The sequence below is a fragment of the Panulirus ornatus genome, chromosome 11, assembly GCF_036320965.1.
Source record: "Panulirus ornatus isolate Po-2019 chromosome 11, ASM3632096v1, whole genome shotgun sequence".
NCBI lineage: Eukaryota > Metazoa > Arthropoda > Malacostraca > Decapoda > Palinuridae > Panulirus > Panulirus ornatus.
In genome coordinates, this window is record NC_092234.1 from 64,024,044 (window position 1) to 64,038,637 (window position 14,594).

General features: G+C 38.5%; 1 protein-coding gene and 1 pseudogene across 1 annotated transcript in view; both read left to right on the plus strand.

Moving 5' to 3' along the window:
• The window catches only part of LOC139751156 (coiled-coil domain-containing protein 22 homolog), a 314,331-nt pseudogene that overhangs the window by 112,080 nt on the left and 187,657 nt on the right, over positions 1-14,594 (plus strand).
• Positions 1-14,594, plus strand: part of LOC139751613 (coiled-coil domain-containing protein 22-like) — a 338,143-nt gene that overhangs the window by 14,774 nt on the left and 308,775 nt on the right. Inside the window, exon 2 of the mRNA XM_071667231.1 lies at positions 1,540-1,600. The gene's annotated coding sequence lies outside the window, so the exon portion shown is untranslated. The remainder of the gene's footprint in view (positions 1-1,539; positions 1,601-14,594) is intronic.

The following is a 14,594-nucleotide window of genomic DNA, read 5'->3' on the forward strand; positions in this document are numbered from 1 at the left end:
GATGATGATACAGTATTAAAAATAGGAATGACAAAATATGAAAAAAGTGGAAATATTGAGGCATGAAAGATTCAATTGTATCTTGTAAGAGTTAACTGAGAGAATCTGAAGTTGTTTAGGATGGGAGTGGCAGCAGTTTAAGCTTGCTTCTTTAAAAGTATGTAGTAGCACTTCTCGTATAGGGTGTGGAAAGGGAAATACAGTATGGTAACATGATTTGAGAAAGCTTGTGGAGGAAGAAAAGAAAAAGACTCAAGTTTACAAGAATTCGGTAAATTTTCTAGAAAAGAGTGATGAACAGAGGACAAAGGGTGTAGAACTGTAGCACTGAGTAGTGATAAGGATGGTATAATGAAGACATAGACGCTGAAGGGGCTGTAATTTTCATCTTATATAATATTTAATATGTAACATTATGTATACCGATAACGCATGATTGATAAACATCATCCTTTCATACTTTACTACATCAGCGTCACAGTTCTGCCGTGTGTATGTGTCTTGTCACGTTATAATAGACTCGCCGTCCAGAAAGGGGTGAGGACTCCACAGGCCTACACAAAACATGGACCCCCACGAACTTTTATTGACTGTACATAGCCTGGGACACGTCAAACCTACCAAGGCTATGTCTTCCTAATGTCTTAAGCCATTGTTGGTGATTTCTAACCGTTAATTAAAAATTCTCTGCAAATCATTGTATGAGGTTTCTCGTTATTATTAGTCAATCTTTCTAGAAATTCTGTTGCAGTACTAACTTAATCTGAACTAGAGTGGTGGGGTAGCTATAATCATGAAAATCGAGTCATCAAGTTATAGTATGGAAATCACAGCTGGGGAGAGGTCTTATCCAAGACTTTCTCAGTATTGTTAAGAAACGAGTTCGTGTTGATTTTCTTATATTGGTAATTAATATTCCACCATTTACTGTTTTACACTATTATTCTTTTGCGAATTTTTTTTTTTGGGGGTCTTTTGATTAACATTTTTTTCCAAACGTTAACTATAAGCCCGATTTTATACAGATTTATGCTGAAAGAAGTCACCTTTTGCGCATGTGTATAGTAAGCTCCACCTCTTGAGCATGCTCAGAGTAAGTTTTACCTACAGCACATGTTCGGCCTGATGTGACGCATGCGCACATTTGTGTAAACATTGAATTGCTTCGATAATTGAATTAATTACGCGAAATAGCTGGTGAATGAGGAAGTCGTTCATTCCGTCAGTGTTCATGATTTAACGCATACCATTCTTGAAGATTGGAATTGGATAATTCTCGTATTGGAATGAATCATGGCGCAGTGCTGCACCTGTTCATCAAATGGCTGGTGAATAAATAACAGAATTTTGACAAAATGCTGACGAAACATTTCTATGATGGCAGACTTTCGGTGCTGTATGAACTAGAATTCTTGATTATTTTTTTTTTTTTTAAACAAGGTGACATCTGAATATGTCTTAAATCTTGTATTCTTTTTGTGTGTTTGTAAATTGTTAAAGTTGATTCAGTTGCCATAGTCATCTCTGACTCTTCAACAGGAAATTGGCCATCGCTGATCAGCACTTCCATCGGAGTTCCGTACGTACTCACCTCATTAAGGTAAGTGACTTCTTCATTTTGTTTTTTCTATATGGAGTCTGGGATAGGAGCCCCCTTGGTTCAGGGGTTGTTAGGTCTGTTACTTGGGTTTACTTACATAGGTAGGTTATTGGACTAAGGCTGACGCCTGTGTGCAGACCGCTGCCTTCAGGTTGGCATCTCTTCACGATTATTTTTACTAAAGCCTCTTAACACTGGTTTATTCTTGCAAAACTTGCCAAGACTACGCTTAGTGGCATGGACAGAGGGGCTCGAGCAACAATTTCTTGCAGCGAATTATTTGTATTAATGATAACCTTGATTGAAAGTATTTAATTACATCGTCTCCATTTGTTTTGTATTATCATTAAGTGGTTTATATCATCAGCGTCCCCTGATTATATACTTCACATAGTCCTTATCGCGATAGCCCTTAAAGATTTCATAAATCTTCGCCATATCGATCACCTCCGTATTCTCTGTATTCCCGGGTGAGCAGCTTTTTTTCTTAAGCCTTTTTGCATGAGTCAGGTCGTTTAGAGCCAGTCTGTTTAATTTTCCTTCTCTGTTCATTTTCACTAATCATTACTTCTATGAATGTCATAACTTGTGGGAGTACAAGGTAGATTACTCAAGATAATATCTTCGTCCAAGTGTTATGTTTTCATGATTCCCATTTCTTGTAAGCATTGTTGAATTTGGTGTAGAAGTACATGAGAAGACAGCTGAAGCCTATATAGATACCAGTGTCCTTGTAATATTATTTAGCCTTTAATGCTTTACCTTCAGTCTTATTTAAGTTCTATCGAGTGACGATGGCACTGAAAAAGGGAACATTATCCTTCGTCGATCAGAGTCCTTCCATAATCTGATGGTTGTGTCAGAAATGTTACTCGTGTTATATAAATTTCCAAATTCATCCACGTCTTGCTGTTTGCTTTCCTTATCATCGTCTGACACACTTTCCTCCACATCATAGATCGTCTTATTTTTGTAATTATATGCTTCCCTGTCATGCCGTTCCTTTATCTGTAGGTTCGAGATGGTTTTAAGTTCATCTTTTGTCAAGTGAAGGGGTGTCTAATTCTCCTGCTTGTCCTATATTATGTGGTCTACTGCCTCCTTACTGACTTCACCGTTTAACTTATTTTGTGTCTTGCACAACCTCTCCATTATATTCTGCATGTATTTGTCAACCCTTTCCTTGGTGGGGCCCTAAACGTGAAAAGCTCCTTCCCATACCCTGAAACAGGTAATTGGACACACACCGATACACTTACAAGCACAAATAATTAGTCGCTTGGAGAAACATACAGGTGGACGCCTGCTCACGGAAACAGACGCGAGCAGAGAAACACACATGTGCGGACTCATACGCACATGAGAATACATGCACGTAGAATCATATATGTGCATACACTCGCATGAACACAAACTCTGCAAACATCACACTTACATCTACAAAAATGCTTTCATCATTGAAAAATGCATGATTACCTGTTTGCCCACTTGGAAAGGAGTTTTAAACACATTGCTCCCATGTTATATATTTAATCAGTCTTGCTACTATTCCCTATCTCTCTATCTCTAAGGCTCAATGAATTTACCGTTTCTAAATCAATCTGATATTTCATCTAAGCATTTTTGTTTTACCGCCTGAATGCCAAAAAGCACCAAAGGTCCGTACCTGTGTCAATTTTAGGCTTAGAAAAGCACCCTGAATCACTTTTGTATATTATCTCAACAACGTCATTTTACCACTTTCATGCCAAAAAACACCATTGGTCCGTACCTGTGTGTATTTTAATCTTAGAAAGGCACCCTAAATTAATCTGATATTTTATGTCAACAAATTCATTTGACTGCCAGGATGCCAAAAAACACCACAGGTCCGTACCTGTGTCGATTTTAGTGTCAGAAACACATTCTGAATCTCTCTGGTATTTTATCTGAACTACTTCATTTCACTGCCTGGATGGGAAAAAACACCATTGGTCCGTACCTGTGTCAATTTTAGGCTTAAAAAAGCACTCTGAATCACTTTGGTGTTTTATCTCAACAACTTCATTTTACCGCTTTGATGCCAAAAAACACCACAGGTCCGTACCTGTGTCAATTTTAGTTTCAGAAACCCACCCTGAATCTCTCTGGTATTTTATCTGAACTACATCATGTCACTGCCTGGATGGGAAAAAACACCACAGGTCTGTACCTGTGTCAATTTTAGGCTTAGAAAAGCACCCTCAATCACTTTGGTATTTTATCTCAACAACTTCATTTTACCGCTGTGATGCCATAAAAATACCACTGGTCCCGTACCTGTGTGTATTTTAGTCTTAGAAAAGCACCCTAAATAAATCTGATATTTTATGTCAACAGCTTCATTTGACGGCCAGGATGCCAAAAAACACCACAGGTCCATACCTGTGTCGGTTATAGTGTGAGAAAAGGACCCTTACTAACTTTAGTGTTATATCTGAAATCCTTTATTTCACTGCCTGGATGGGAAAAAACACCACAGGTCCATACCTGTGTCAATTTTGGTCTCAGAAAAGCGCCCTGAATCATTTTGATATTTTATCTCAACTACTTTATTTGACTGCCTGGATGCCATAAAACACCACAAGTCCGTACCTGTGTCGATTTTGGTTTTAGAAAAGCACCCTAAATCAATCTGATATTTCATCTAAGCATTTTTGTTTTAGCCTGAATGCCAAAAAGCACCAAAGGTGTCAATTTTAGGCTTAGAAAAACACCCTGAATCACTTTGGTATTTTATCTCAACAACTTCATTTTACTGCTTTGATGCCAAAAAACACCACTGGTCCGTACCTGTGTGTATTTTAGTCTTAGAAAGGCCCTGAATCAATCTGTATTTTATGTCAAACACTTTCATTTTACTGCCTGGATGCCAAAAAAACACCACAGGTCCGTACCTGTGTCGGTTTTAGTGTGAGAAAAACACCCTTAATAACTCTAGTGTTATATGTGAAATCCCTCATTTCACTGCCTGGGTGGCAAAAAAACACACAGGTCCGTACCTGTCTCGATTTTAGTCTCAGAAAAGTGCCCTGAATCATTTTGGTATTTTATATCAACTACTTTATTTGACTGCCTGGAATGCAAAAACCCGGGTCGTAACTTGGCTGATTTAAGCTTTGAATCCTCTTATATCAATCTACTATTTTACGCATTTTGTTTAAACAGCCACTAGTGCCATAAACTCATGTTATCCAGGTAAAGCGCACTTTTAGCTTTTGTATCACTGATCATTTTTGGTATTTTATCTAAACACTTATTTTACTGCTTGATGCGTATTAAACACCACAAGGTCCTTACTCTTGTGTATTTTTCATGTCTGGATGCAAACCACCATGAATCTCTTGGATTTTATCTAACTACTCATAACCACTGTGAATTGGTATAAACAACACTATTGACCGTACCATGTGATTTTCAGTCGTCAGAATGTCGACTCTTATTAATAGCTTAATAATCGTAATTCTTCATTTACTGCTTTGGGTGGAAAAAAAACACCAAAGGTCTTACCTGTGTCGTTTTAGGTAGAAAAAGGACCCTTACTATCTTATTTATATCTGAAATCGTTCATTTCACTGCCTGGGTGGCAAAAAAACCACCACAGGTCCTACCTGTGTCGATTTTACTCTCAGAAAAGCGCCCTGAATCATTTTGGTATTTTTATCTCAATACTTTATTCATCTGCATGGATACCAAAAAACACCACAGGTCCGTATCTCGTTGTGACGGATTTTAGTGTAGTAAATAGTACCTAAATCAATCTGATTTCTCTATAGGCATTTATAAAATTTACCGCCTGAGTGCCAAAGCCCATAGGTTTACCTGTGAGAAGACTCTTAGCTTTAGAAAAGTCACCCTGAATCATTTTTTCTTGTCAACAATTCATTTTACCACAGCTCATCTTGCATATAACCTCAGTCCAACCTGTGTAATTTTAGTCTTAAACTCAACCCTAAATATTGACTGTTGATGCCTAAACCAAGTCCTTCATTTTCTGCTTTAGGTGTCAAAAAAACACCTAACAGTCCGTACTGTTAGTTTTAGTGTGTAGACACCAGCCTTAAATAAACTCTACGTTGTATTGAATAGTCCTTCATTTCATGCTGGTGGAAAAAATCGTACATGTTCCGTAACCTGTCTCGTTTTATTCGATTGATGCCAAAGAACCATTCTTGGTCTATTTTATATCAACTACTTTATTTACTGCCTGGATTCTAGAATATCACAGGGCCTACTGTGTCGATATGTAACTAAAGACACCTGATATCAATTTGATATGTTTAAAGACCCTTATTACTTTAGTTTATCGCTGAAATCCTATTTCACTGCTCGTGGAAAAAACTAAGGTCGACCTGTCTCGGTTTTTCTAAAAGCCCTTATATCCTTGTTTATCAAACGTTCATTGACTGCCTGGTGATATAACCACAGGCCTACCTGTGTCGATTTATCTCGAAAACCTAACTTTATGATTTAAAACACACGGTCTGTTACCTGCGGTTTTTGAAGAAAAAGGCCTTACTATTCTTTTGTTGGAAATCCCTACTCTGGTGATAAAAACATCAGGTTTACCTGTTCGATCTTAGCCCAAAACCCTGATATTTTGGTTATTTATCCTGAACACTTTATTTACTCCTTCATTACCCTCAGCGACACGGTCGATTTTAGTGTTGATAGTACTAAAAATGATATTATCAAGTATTTTTGTACCCTTTGCCTGATGCAAAAAACCAAAGGTCCCTATTGAAAACCTGATATGTAATTTAGCTAAATTTAGCACTGCTGAAACATGGATTTTCCTACCTTCATTTCGTTTGTCCAAAAACCCAACATTCGTTTGTGTCATTTTTGTTCAGAACCGCCTGAATCTCTGGTATTTTATCTGAACTACTTCATTCCACTGCTGAATGTGAAGAAAAACACACAGGTCCGTACCTGTGTGATTTTAGTGTGAGAAAAGGACCCTTACTAACTCTTATGTTATATCTGAACCTCATTTCACTGCTTGGGTGGAAAAAAAACACCAAAGGTCTTGTACCTGTCGGTTTTTGTGTGGAAAGGACCCTTCTATCTCTAGTGTTTATTGAAATCGTCTTTCACTCCTGGTGGCAAAAAACCCCGGTCCATACCTGTGTGATTTTAACTCTCAGAAAAGCGCCCTGAATCATTTTGGTATTTTATCTCAACTACTTTATTTGACTGCCTGGATGCCAAAAAACACCACAGGTCCGTACCTGTGTCGGTTTTAGTGTGAGAAAAGGACCCTAAATCAATCTGATATTCTATCTAAGCATTTATGTTTTACCGCCTGAGTGCCAGAAAGCACCATAGGTCTGTACCTGTGTGGATTTTAGGCTTAGAAAAGCACCCTGAATCACTTTATTTTATCTCAACAACTTCATTTTACCGCTTTGATGCCAAAAAACACCACAGGTCCGTACCTGTGTGTAATTTAGTCTTAGAAAAGGACCCTAAATCAATCTGATATTTTATGTCAACAACTTCATTTTACTGCCTGGATGCCAAAAAACACCACAGGTCCGTACCTGTGTCGGTTTTAGTGTGAGAAAAACACCCTTAATAACTCTAGTGTTATATGTGAAATCCCTCATTTCACTGCCTGGGTGGCAAAAAACAGCACAGGTCCGTACCTGTCTCGATTTTAGTCTCAGAAAAGTGCCCTGAATCATTTTGGTATTTTATATCAACTACTTTATTTGACTGCCTGGATGCCATAGAACACCACAGGGCCGTACCTGTGTCGATTTTAGTCTTAGAAAAGCACCCTATATCAATCTGATATTTTATCTAAGCATTTTTGTTTTACCACCTGAATGCCAAAAAGCACCAAAGGTACATACCTGAGTCAATTTTAGGCTTAGATAAGCACCCTGAATCTCTTTGGTATTTTATCTCAACAACTTCATTTTACCGCTTTGATGCCGAAAAACACCACAGGTCCGTACCTGTGTTGATTTTAGTGTAAGAAACCCACCCTGAATCTCTCTGGTATTTTATCTGAACTACTTCATTTCACTGCCTGGAAGGGAAAAAACACACCATGATCATTTTGTTTATCACTTTATTGTGCAAAAACACACGTCGTCTGTGTCATTTGTGTCAGAACCACCTGATCTCGGTTTTATTGAACACTTCATCATCTGAGGAAAACACACAGCTACGGATTTTGTGTGAGAAAAGGCCTATACTAGTTATACTGAAATCCTTCTTCAGTGGGTGAAAAACCCAGTCGTCGTTCGTTTGTGAAGACCTACTGTTTTAACTTCATTCACTGTGCAAACACACGGCCTCTGTGTCGATTTTTCAGAACGCCTGATCATTTGTTTTTCATACTTATTACTGCCTGGCAAAACACCAGTCCGTACGTGTTTTAGTGTGGAAGGACCATAACTAATCTAGTGTTATATCAAACCTATTTACTGGGGTGCAAACACCGATCCTATTTTATTTTTAGTTTAGAAACGCCTGGAATTTTGGTATTTTATTTGAACAACTTTTACTGCCGGATCAAAAACACCACAGGTCTACTGTGTCGGTTTTAGGTGAAACCCTAATACTTATTATATGAACTATTTCACTTTGTGGCAAAAACACACGGTCCGTACCTGTTCGATTTTAGTCTCAAAGCCTGAATCATTTTGGTATTTTATTCATTTATTTGACTGCTGGATGCCAAACAAGTGTACCTTTGATTTTAGTGTAGAAAGACCCTTACTCTTGTGTAAAACAAATCGTTCCTTACCTGGGTTGCAAAAACCAAGGTAGTACTGTTGATTTTATCCAAATGCGCCTGATATTTGTATTTACAGTCCTACTTTATTTGATGTGGTTAGAAAACACTAAACATTATAGTATCAGTTTTGTTTTGCGCTAGAAAAGGCCCAATCATTGAATTTTTCCAATATTTGCTTCGAATGCCAAAATAACACATGGTTGTACCTTAATTATTTATGCTTAGTAAAAAACCCCAACACGTTCCTTTTCATTCATCAACTACCATTTGCAAAAAAACACCACGTCATCCTGTCGATTTAGTGGTAAAAACGCCCTGAACTTTTGGATTTTATTGAAACAATGACCCTTATCCATAAATAACAAGTCCTTATTTGTGATTTGTATTGAAAACAATCTAAATCAATCGATATTTTATCTAAGATTTTTGTTTACCTATGTAAAGAAAGATTCACGTGTGCAAATTACTTAAAAAACACCTGATTCTTTGTATTTTATCTCAACAACTTCATTTTACCGCTTTGATGCCAAAAAACCCTGAGTCCGTACCTACGATTTTGTGTCGATTCCACCTGAAAGTCCTGTATTTATCTGATATTCTTTCACTGCCTGGTAAAACACCACGGCCAAACCTTGTGTTTAGTGTGAGAAAGGCCCTTACTAACTCTAGTGATATCTAATCCTTCATTCACTGCTTGTGGCAAAAAAACCACACGTCCGTACCGTGTGTTTTAAGTTAGAAAATACTACTGAATCACTTTGGTATTTTATTCAAGAACTTCATTTTACCACTTGATGCCAAAAAACACCACAGGTCCGTACCTGTGTCGTTTTGTCTGAAAAAACCCTGAATCATTTGTTTTATTAAATCTTTATGGCCTGGTGCCAAAAAAAACGAGGTCCGTACCTGTGTCGGTTTTAGTGTGAAAAAGCGAACCTTACTAATCTAGTGTTATATCTGAAATCGTTCACTTCACAGCCGGGGGCAAAAAACCACGGTCCGTACCTGTGTCGATTTTTGTCTCAAAAAAGCGCCCTGAATCATTTTGGTATTTTATTTCAAATACTTTATTTGACTGCCTGGATGCCATAAAACACCACAGGTCCGTACCTGTGTCGATTTTAGTCTCAGAAAAGTGCCCTGAATCATTTTAGTATTTTATCTCAACTACTTTATTTGACTGCCTGGATGCCATAAACCACCAGAGGTCCGTACCTGTGTCAATTTTAGTCTGAGAAAAGCGCCCTGAATCATTTTAGTATTTTATCTCAAGTACTTTATTTGACTTCCTGGATGCCAAAAAACACCACAGGTCCGTACCTGTGTCGATTTTTGTGTCAGAAACCCACCCTGAATCTCCCTGGTATTTTATCTGAACTACTTCATTTCACTGCCTGGATGGGAAAAAACACCACAGGTCCGTACCTGTATTGATTTTAGTGTGAGAAAAGGACCCTTACTAACTCTAGTGTTATATCTGAAATCCTTCATTTCACTGCTTGGGTGGCAAAAAACACCACAGGTCCGTACCTGTGTCGATTTTAAGCTTAGAAAATACCCCTGAATCACTTTGGTATTTTATCTCAACAACTTCATTTTACCACTTTGATGCCAAAAATCACCACAGGTCCGTACCTGTGTCGATTTTAGTCTCAGAAAAGCGCCCTGAATCATTTTGGTATTTTATCTCAACTACTTTATGTGACTGCCTGGTTGCCAAAAAACACCACAGGTCCGTACCTGTGTCGGTTTTAGTGTGAGAAAAGGACCCTTACTAACTCTAGTGTTATATCTGAAATCCTTCATTTCACTGCCTGGGTGGCAAAAAACACCACAGGTCCGTACCTGTGTCGATTTTAGTCTCAGAAAAGCGCCCTGAATCATTTTGGTATTTTATCTGAACTACTTTATTTGACTGCCTGGATACCATAAAACACCACAGGTCTGTACCTGTGTCGATTTTAGGCTTAGATAATACCCCTGAATCACTTTGGTATTTTATCTCAAGAACTTCATTTTACCACTTTGATGCCAAAAAACACCACAGGTCCGTACCTGTGTCGATTTTAGTCTCAGAAAAGCGCCCTGAATCATTTTGGTATTTTATCTCAACTACTTTATGTGACTTCCTGGATGCCAAAAAACACCACAGGTCCGTACTTGTGTTGGTTTTAGTGTGAGAAAAGAACCCTTACTAACTCTAGTGTTATATCTGAAATCCTTCATTTCACTGCCTGGGTGGCAAAAAACACCACAGGTCCGTACCTGTGTCGATTTTAGTCTCAGAAAAGCGCCCTGAATCATTTTGATATTTTATCTCTACTTTATTTCACTGCCTGGATGCCATAAAACACCACAGGTCCGTACCTGTGTCGATTTTAGTCTCAGAAAAGCGCCCTGAATCATTTTAGTATTTTATCTGAACTACTTTATTTAACTTCCTGGATGCCAAAAAACACCACAGGTCCGTATCTGTGTCGATTTTAGTGTTAGAAACCCACCCTGAATCTCACTGGTATTTTATCTGAACTACTTCATTTCACTGCCTGGATGGGAAAAAACACCACAGGTCCGTACCTGTATTGATTTTAGTGTGAGAAAAGGACCCTTACTAACTCTAGTGTTATATCTGAAATCCTTCATTTCACTGCTTGGGTGGCAAAAAACACCACAGGTCCGTACCTGTGTCGATTTTAAGCTTAGAAAGTACCCCTGAATCACTTTGGTATTTTATCTCAACAACTTCATTTTACCACTTTGATGCCAAAAATCACCACAGATTTTCGTCTCAGAAAAGTGCCCTGAATCATTTTGGTATTTTATCTCAACTACTTTATGTGACTGCCTGGTTGCCAAAAAACACCACAGGTCCGTACCTGTGTCAGTTTAAGTGTGAGAAAAGGACCCTTACTAACTCTAGTGTTATATCTGAAATCCTTTATTTCACTGCCTGGGTGGCAAAAAACACCACAGGTCTGTACCTGTGTCGATTTTAGTCTCAGAAAAGCGCCCTGAATCATTTTGGTATTTTATCTGAACTACTTTTTTTGACTGCCTGGATACCATAAAACACCACAGGTCTGTACCTGTGTCGATTTTAGGCTTAGATAATACCCTGAATCACTTTGGTATTTTATCTCAAGAACTTCATTTTACCATTTTGATGCCAAAAAACACCACAGGTCCGTACCTGTGTCGATTTTAGTCTCAGAAAAGCGCCCTGAATCATTTTGGTATTTTATCTCAACTACTTTATGTGACTGCCTGGATGCCAAAAAACACCACAGGTCCGTACTTGTGTTGGTTTTAGTGTGAGAAAAGAACCCTTACTAACTCTAGTGTTATATCTGAAATCCTTCATTTCACTGCCTGGGTGGCAAAAAACACCACAGGTCCGTACCTGTGTCGATTTTAGTCTCAGAAAAGCGCCCTGAATCATTTTGGTATTTAATCTCAACTACTTTATTTGACTGCCTGTATGCCAAAAAACACCACAGATCCGTTCCTGTGTGGATTTTAGGCTCAGAAAAAACCCCTGAATCACTTTAACATTTTATCTCAACAACTTTATTTGACTGCCTGGATGCCATAAAACACCACAGGTCCGTACCTGTGTCGATTTTAGTCTCAGAAAAGCGCCCTGAATCATTTTGGTATTTTATCTCACTTACTTTATCTGACTGCCTGGATGCCAAAAAACACCACAGGTCCGTACCTGTGTTGGTTTTAGTGTGAGAAAAGGACCCTTACGAACTCTAGTGTTATATCTGAAATCCTGCATTTCACTGCCTGGGTGGCAAAAAACATCACAGGTCCTTACCTGTGTCGATTTTAGTCTCAGAAAAGCGCCCTGAATCATTTTGGTATTTTATCTCAACTACTTTATTTGCCTGCCTGGATACCATAAAACACCACAGGTCCGTACCTGTGTGGATTTTAGGCTCAGAAAAACCCCTGAATCACTTTAACATTTTATCTCTACAACTTCATTTTACCACTTTGATGCCAGAAAACACCACAGGTCCTTACCTTTGTCGATTTTAGTCTCAGAAAAGCGCCCTGAATCATTTTGGTATTTTATCTCTACTTTATTTGACTGCCTGGATGCCATAAAACACCACAGGTCCGTAACTGTGTCGATTTTAGTCTCAGAAAAGCGGCCTGAATCATTTTAGTATTTTATCTCAACTACTTTATTTGACTTCCTGGATGCCAAAAAACACCACAGGTCCGTACCTGTGTCGATTTTAGTGTCAGAAACCCACCCTGAATCTCCCTGGTATTTTATCTGTACTACTTCATTTCACTGCCTGGATGGGAAAAAACACCATAGGTCCGTACCTGTGTTGATTTTAGTGTGAGAAAAGGACCCTTACTAACTCTAGTGTTATATCTGAAATCCTTCATTTCACTGCTTGGGTGGCAAAAAACACCACAGGTCCGTACCTCTGTCGATTTTAAGCTTAGAAAATACCCCTGAATCACTTTGGTATTTTATCTCAACAACTTCATTTTACCACTTTGATGCCAAAAAACACCACAGGGCCGTACCTGTCTCGATTTTAGTCTCAGAAAAGCGCCCTGAATCATTTTGGTATTTTATCTCAAGTACTTTATGTGACTGCCTGGATGCCAAAAAACACCACAGGTCCATACCTGTGTTGGTTTTAGTGTGAGAAAAGAACCCTTACTCACTCTAGTGTTATATCTGAAATCCTTCATTTCACTGCCTGGGTGGCAAAAAACACCACAGGTCCGTACCTGTGTCGATTTTAGTCTCAGAAAAGCACCCTGAATCATTTTTCATATTTTATCTGAACTACTTTATTTGACTGTCTGGATACCATAAAATACCACAGGTCTGTACCTGTGTCGATTTTAGCCTTAGATAATACCCCTGAATCACTTTGGTATTGTATCTCAACAACTTCATTTTACCACTTTGATGCCAAAAAACACCACCTGTGTCGATTTTAGTCTCAGAAAAGCACCCTGAATCATTTTGGCATTTTATCTCAACTACTTTATGTGACTGCCTGGATGCCAAAAAACACCACAGGTCTGTACCTGTGTTGGTTTTATTGTGAGAAAAGGACCCTTAATAACTCTAGTGTTATATCTGAAATCCTTCATTTCACTACCTGGGTGGCAAAAAACACCACATGTCCGTACCTGTGTCGATTTTAGTCTCAGAAAAGTGCCTTGAATCATTTTGGTATTTTATCTCAACTACTTTATTTGACTGCCTGGATGCCAAAAAACACCACAGATCTGTACCTCTGTGGATTTTAGGCTCAGAAAAAACCCCTGAATCACTTTAACATTTTATCTCAACAACTTCATTTTACCACTTTGATGCCAAAAAACACCACAGGTCCGTACCTGTGTCGATTTTAGTGTTAGAAACCCACCCTGAATCTCCCTGGTATTTTATCTGAACTACTTCATTTCACTGCCTGGATGGGAAAAAACACCGTAGGTCTGTACCTGTGTTGATTTTAGTGTGAGAAAAGGACCCTTACTAACTCTAGTGTTATATCTGAAATCCTTCATTTCACTGCTTGGGTGGAAAAAACACCAAAGGTCTGTACCTGTGTCGGTTTTATTGTGAGAAAAGGACCCTTAATAACTCTAGTGTTATATCTGAAATCCTTCATTTCACTACCTGGGTGGCAAAAAACACCACATGTCCGTACCTGTGTCGATTTTATTCTGAGAAAAGGGCCCTGAATCATTTTATTATTTTATCTCAACTACTTTATTTGACTGCCTGGATGCCAAAAAACACCACAGATCTGTACCTCTGTGGATTTTAGGCTCAGAAAAAACCCCTGAATCACTTTAACATTTTATCTCAACAACTTCATTTTACCACTTTGATGCCAAAAAACACCACAGGTCCGTACCTGTGTCGATTTTAGTGTTAGAAACCCACCCTGAATCTCCCTGGTATTTTATCTGAACTACTTCATTTCACTGCCTGGATGGGAAAAAACACCGTAGGTCTGTACCTGTGTTGATTTTAGTGTGAGAAAAGGACCCTTACTAACTCTAGTGTTATATCTGAAATCCTTCATTTCACTGCTTGGGTGGCAAAAAACACCACAGGTCCGTACCTGTGTTGATTTTAGTGTGAGAAAAGGACCCTTACTAACTCTAGTGTTATATCTGAAATCCTTCATTTCGCTGCTTGGGTGGCAAAAAACACCTGTGTCGATTTTAAGC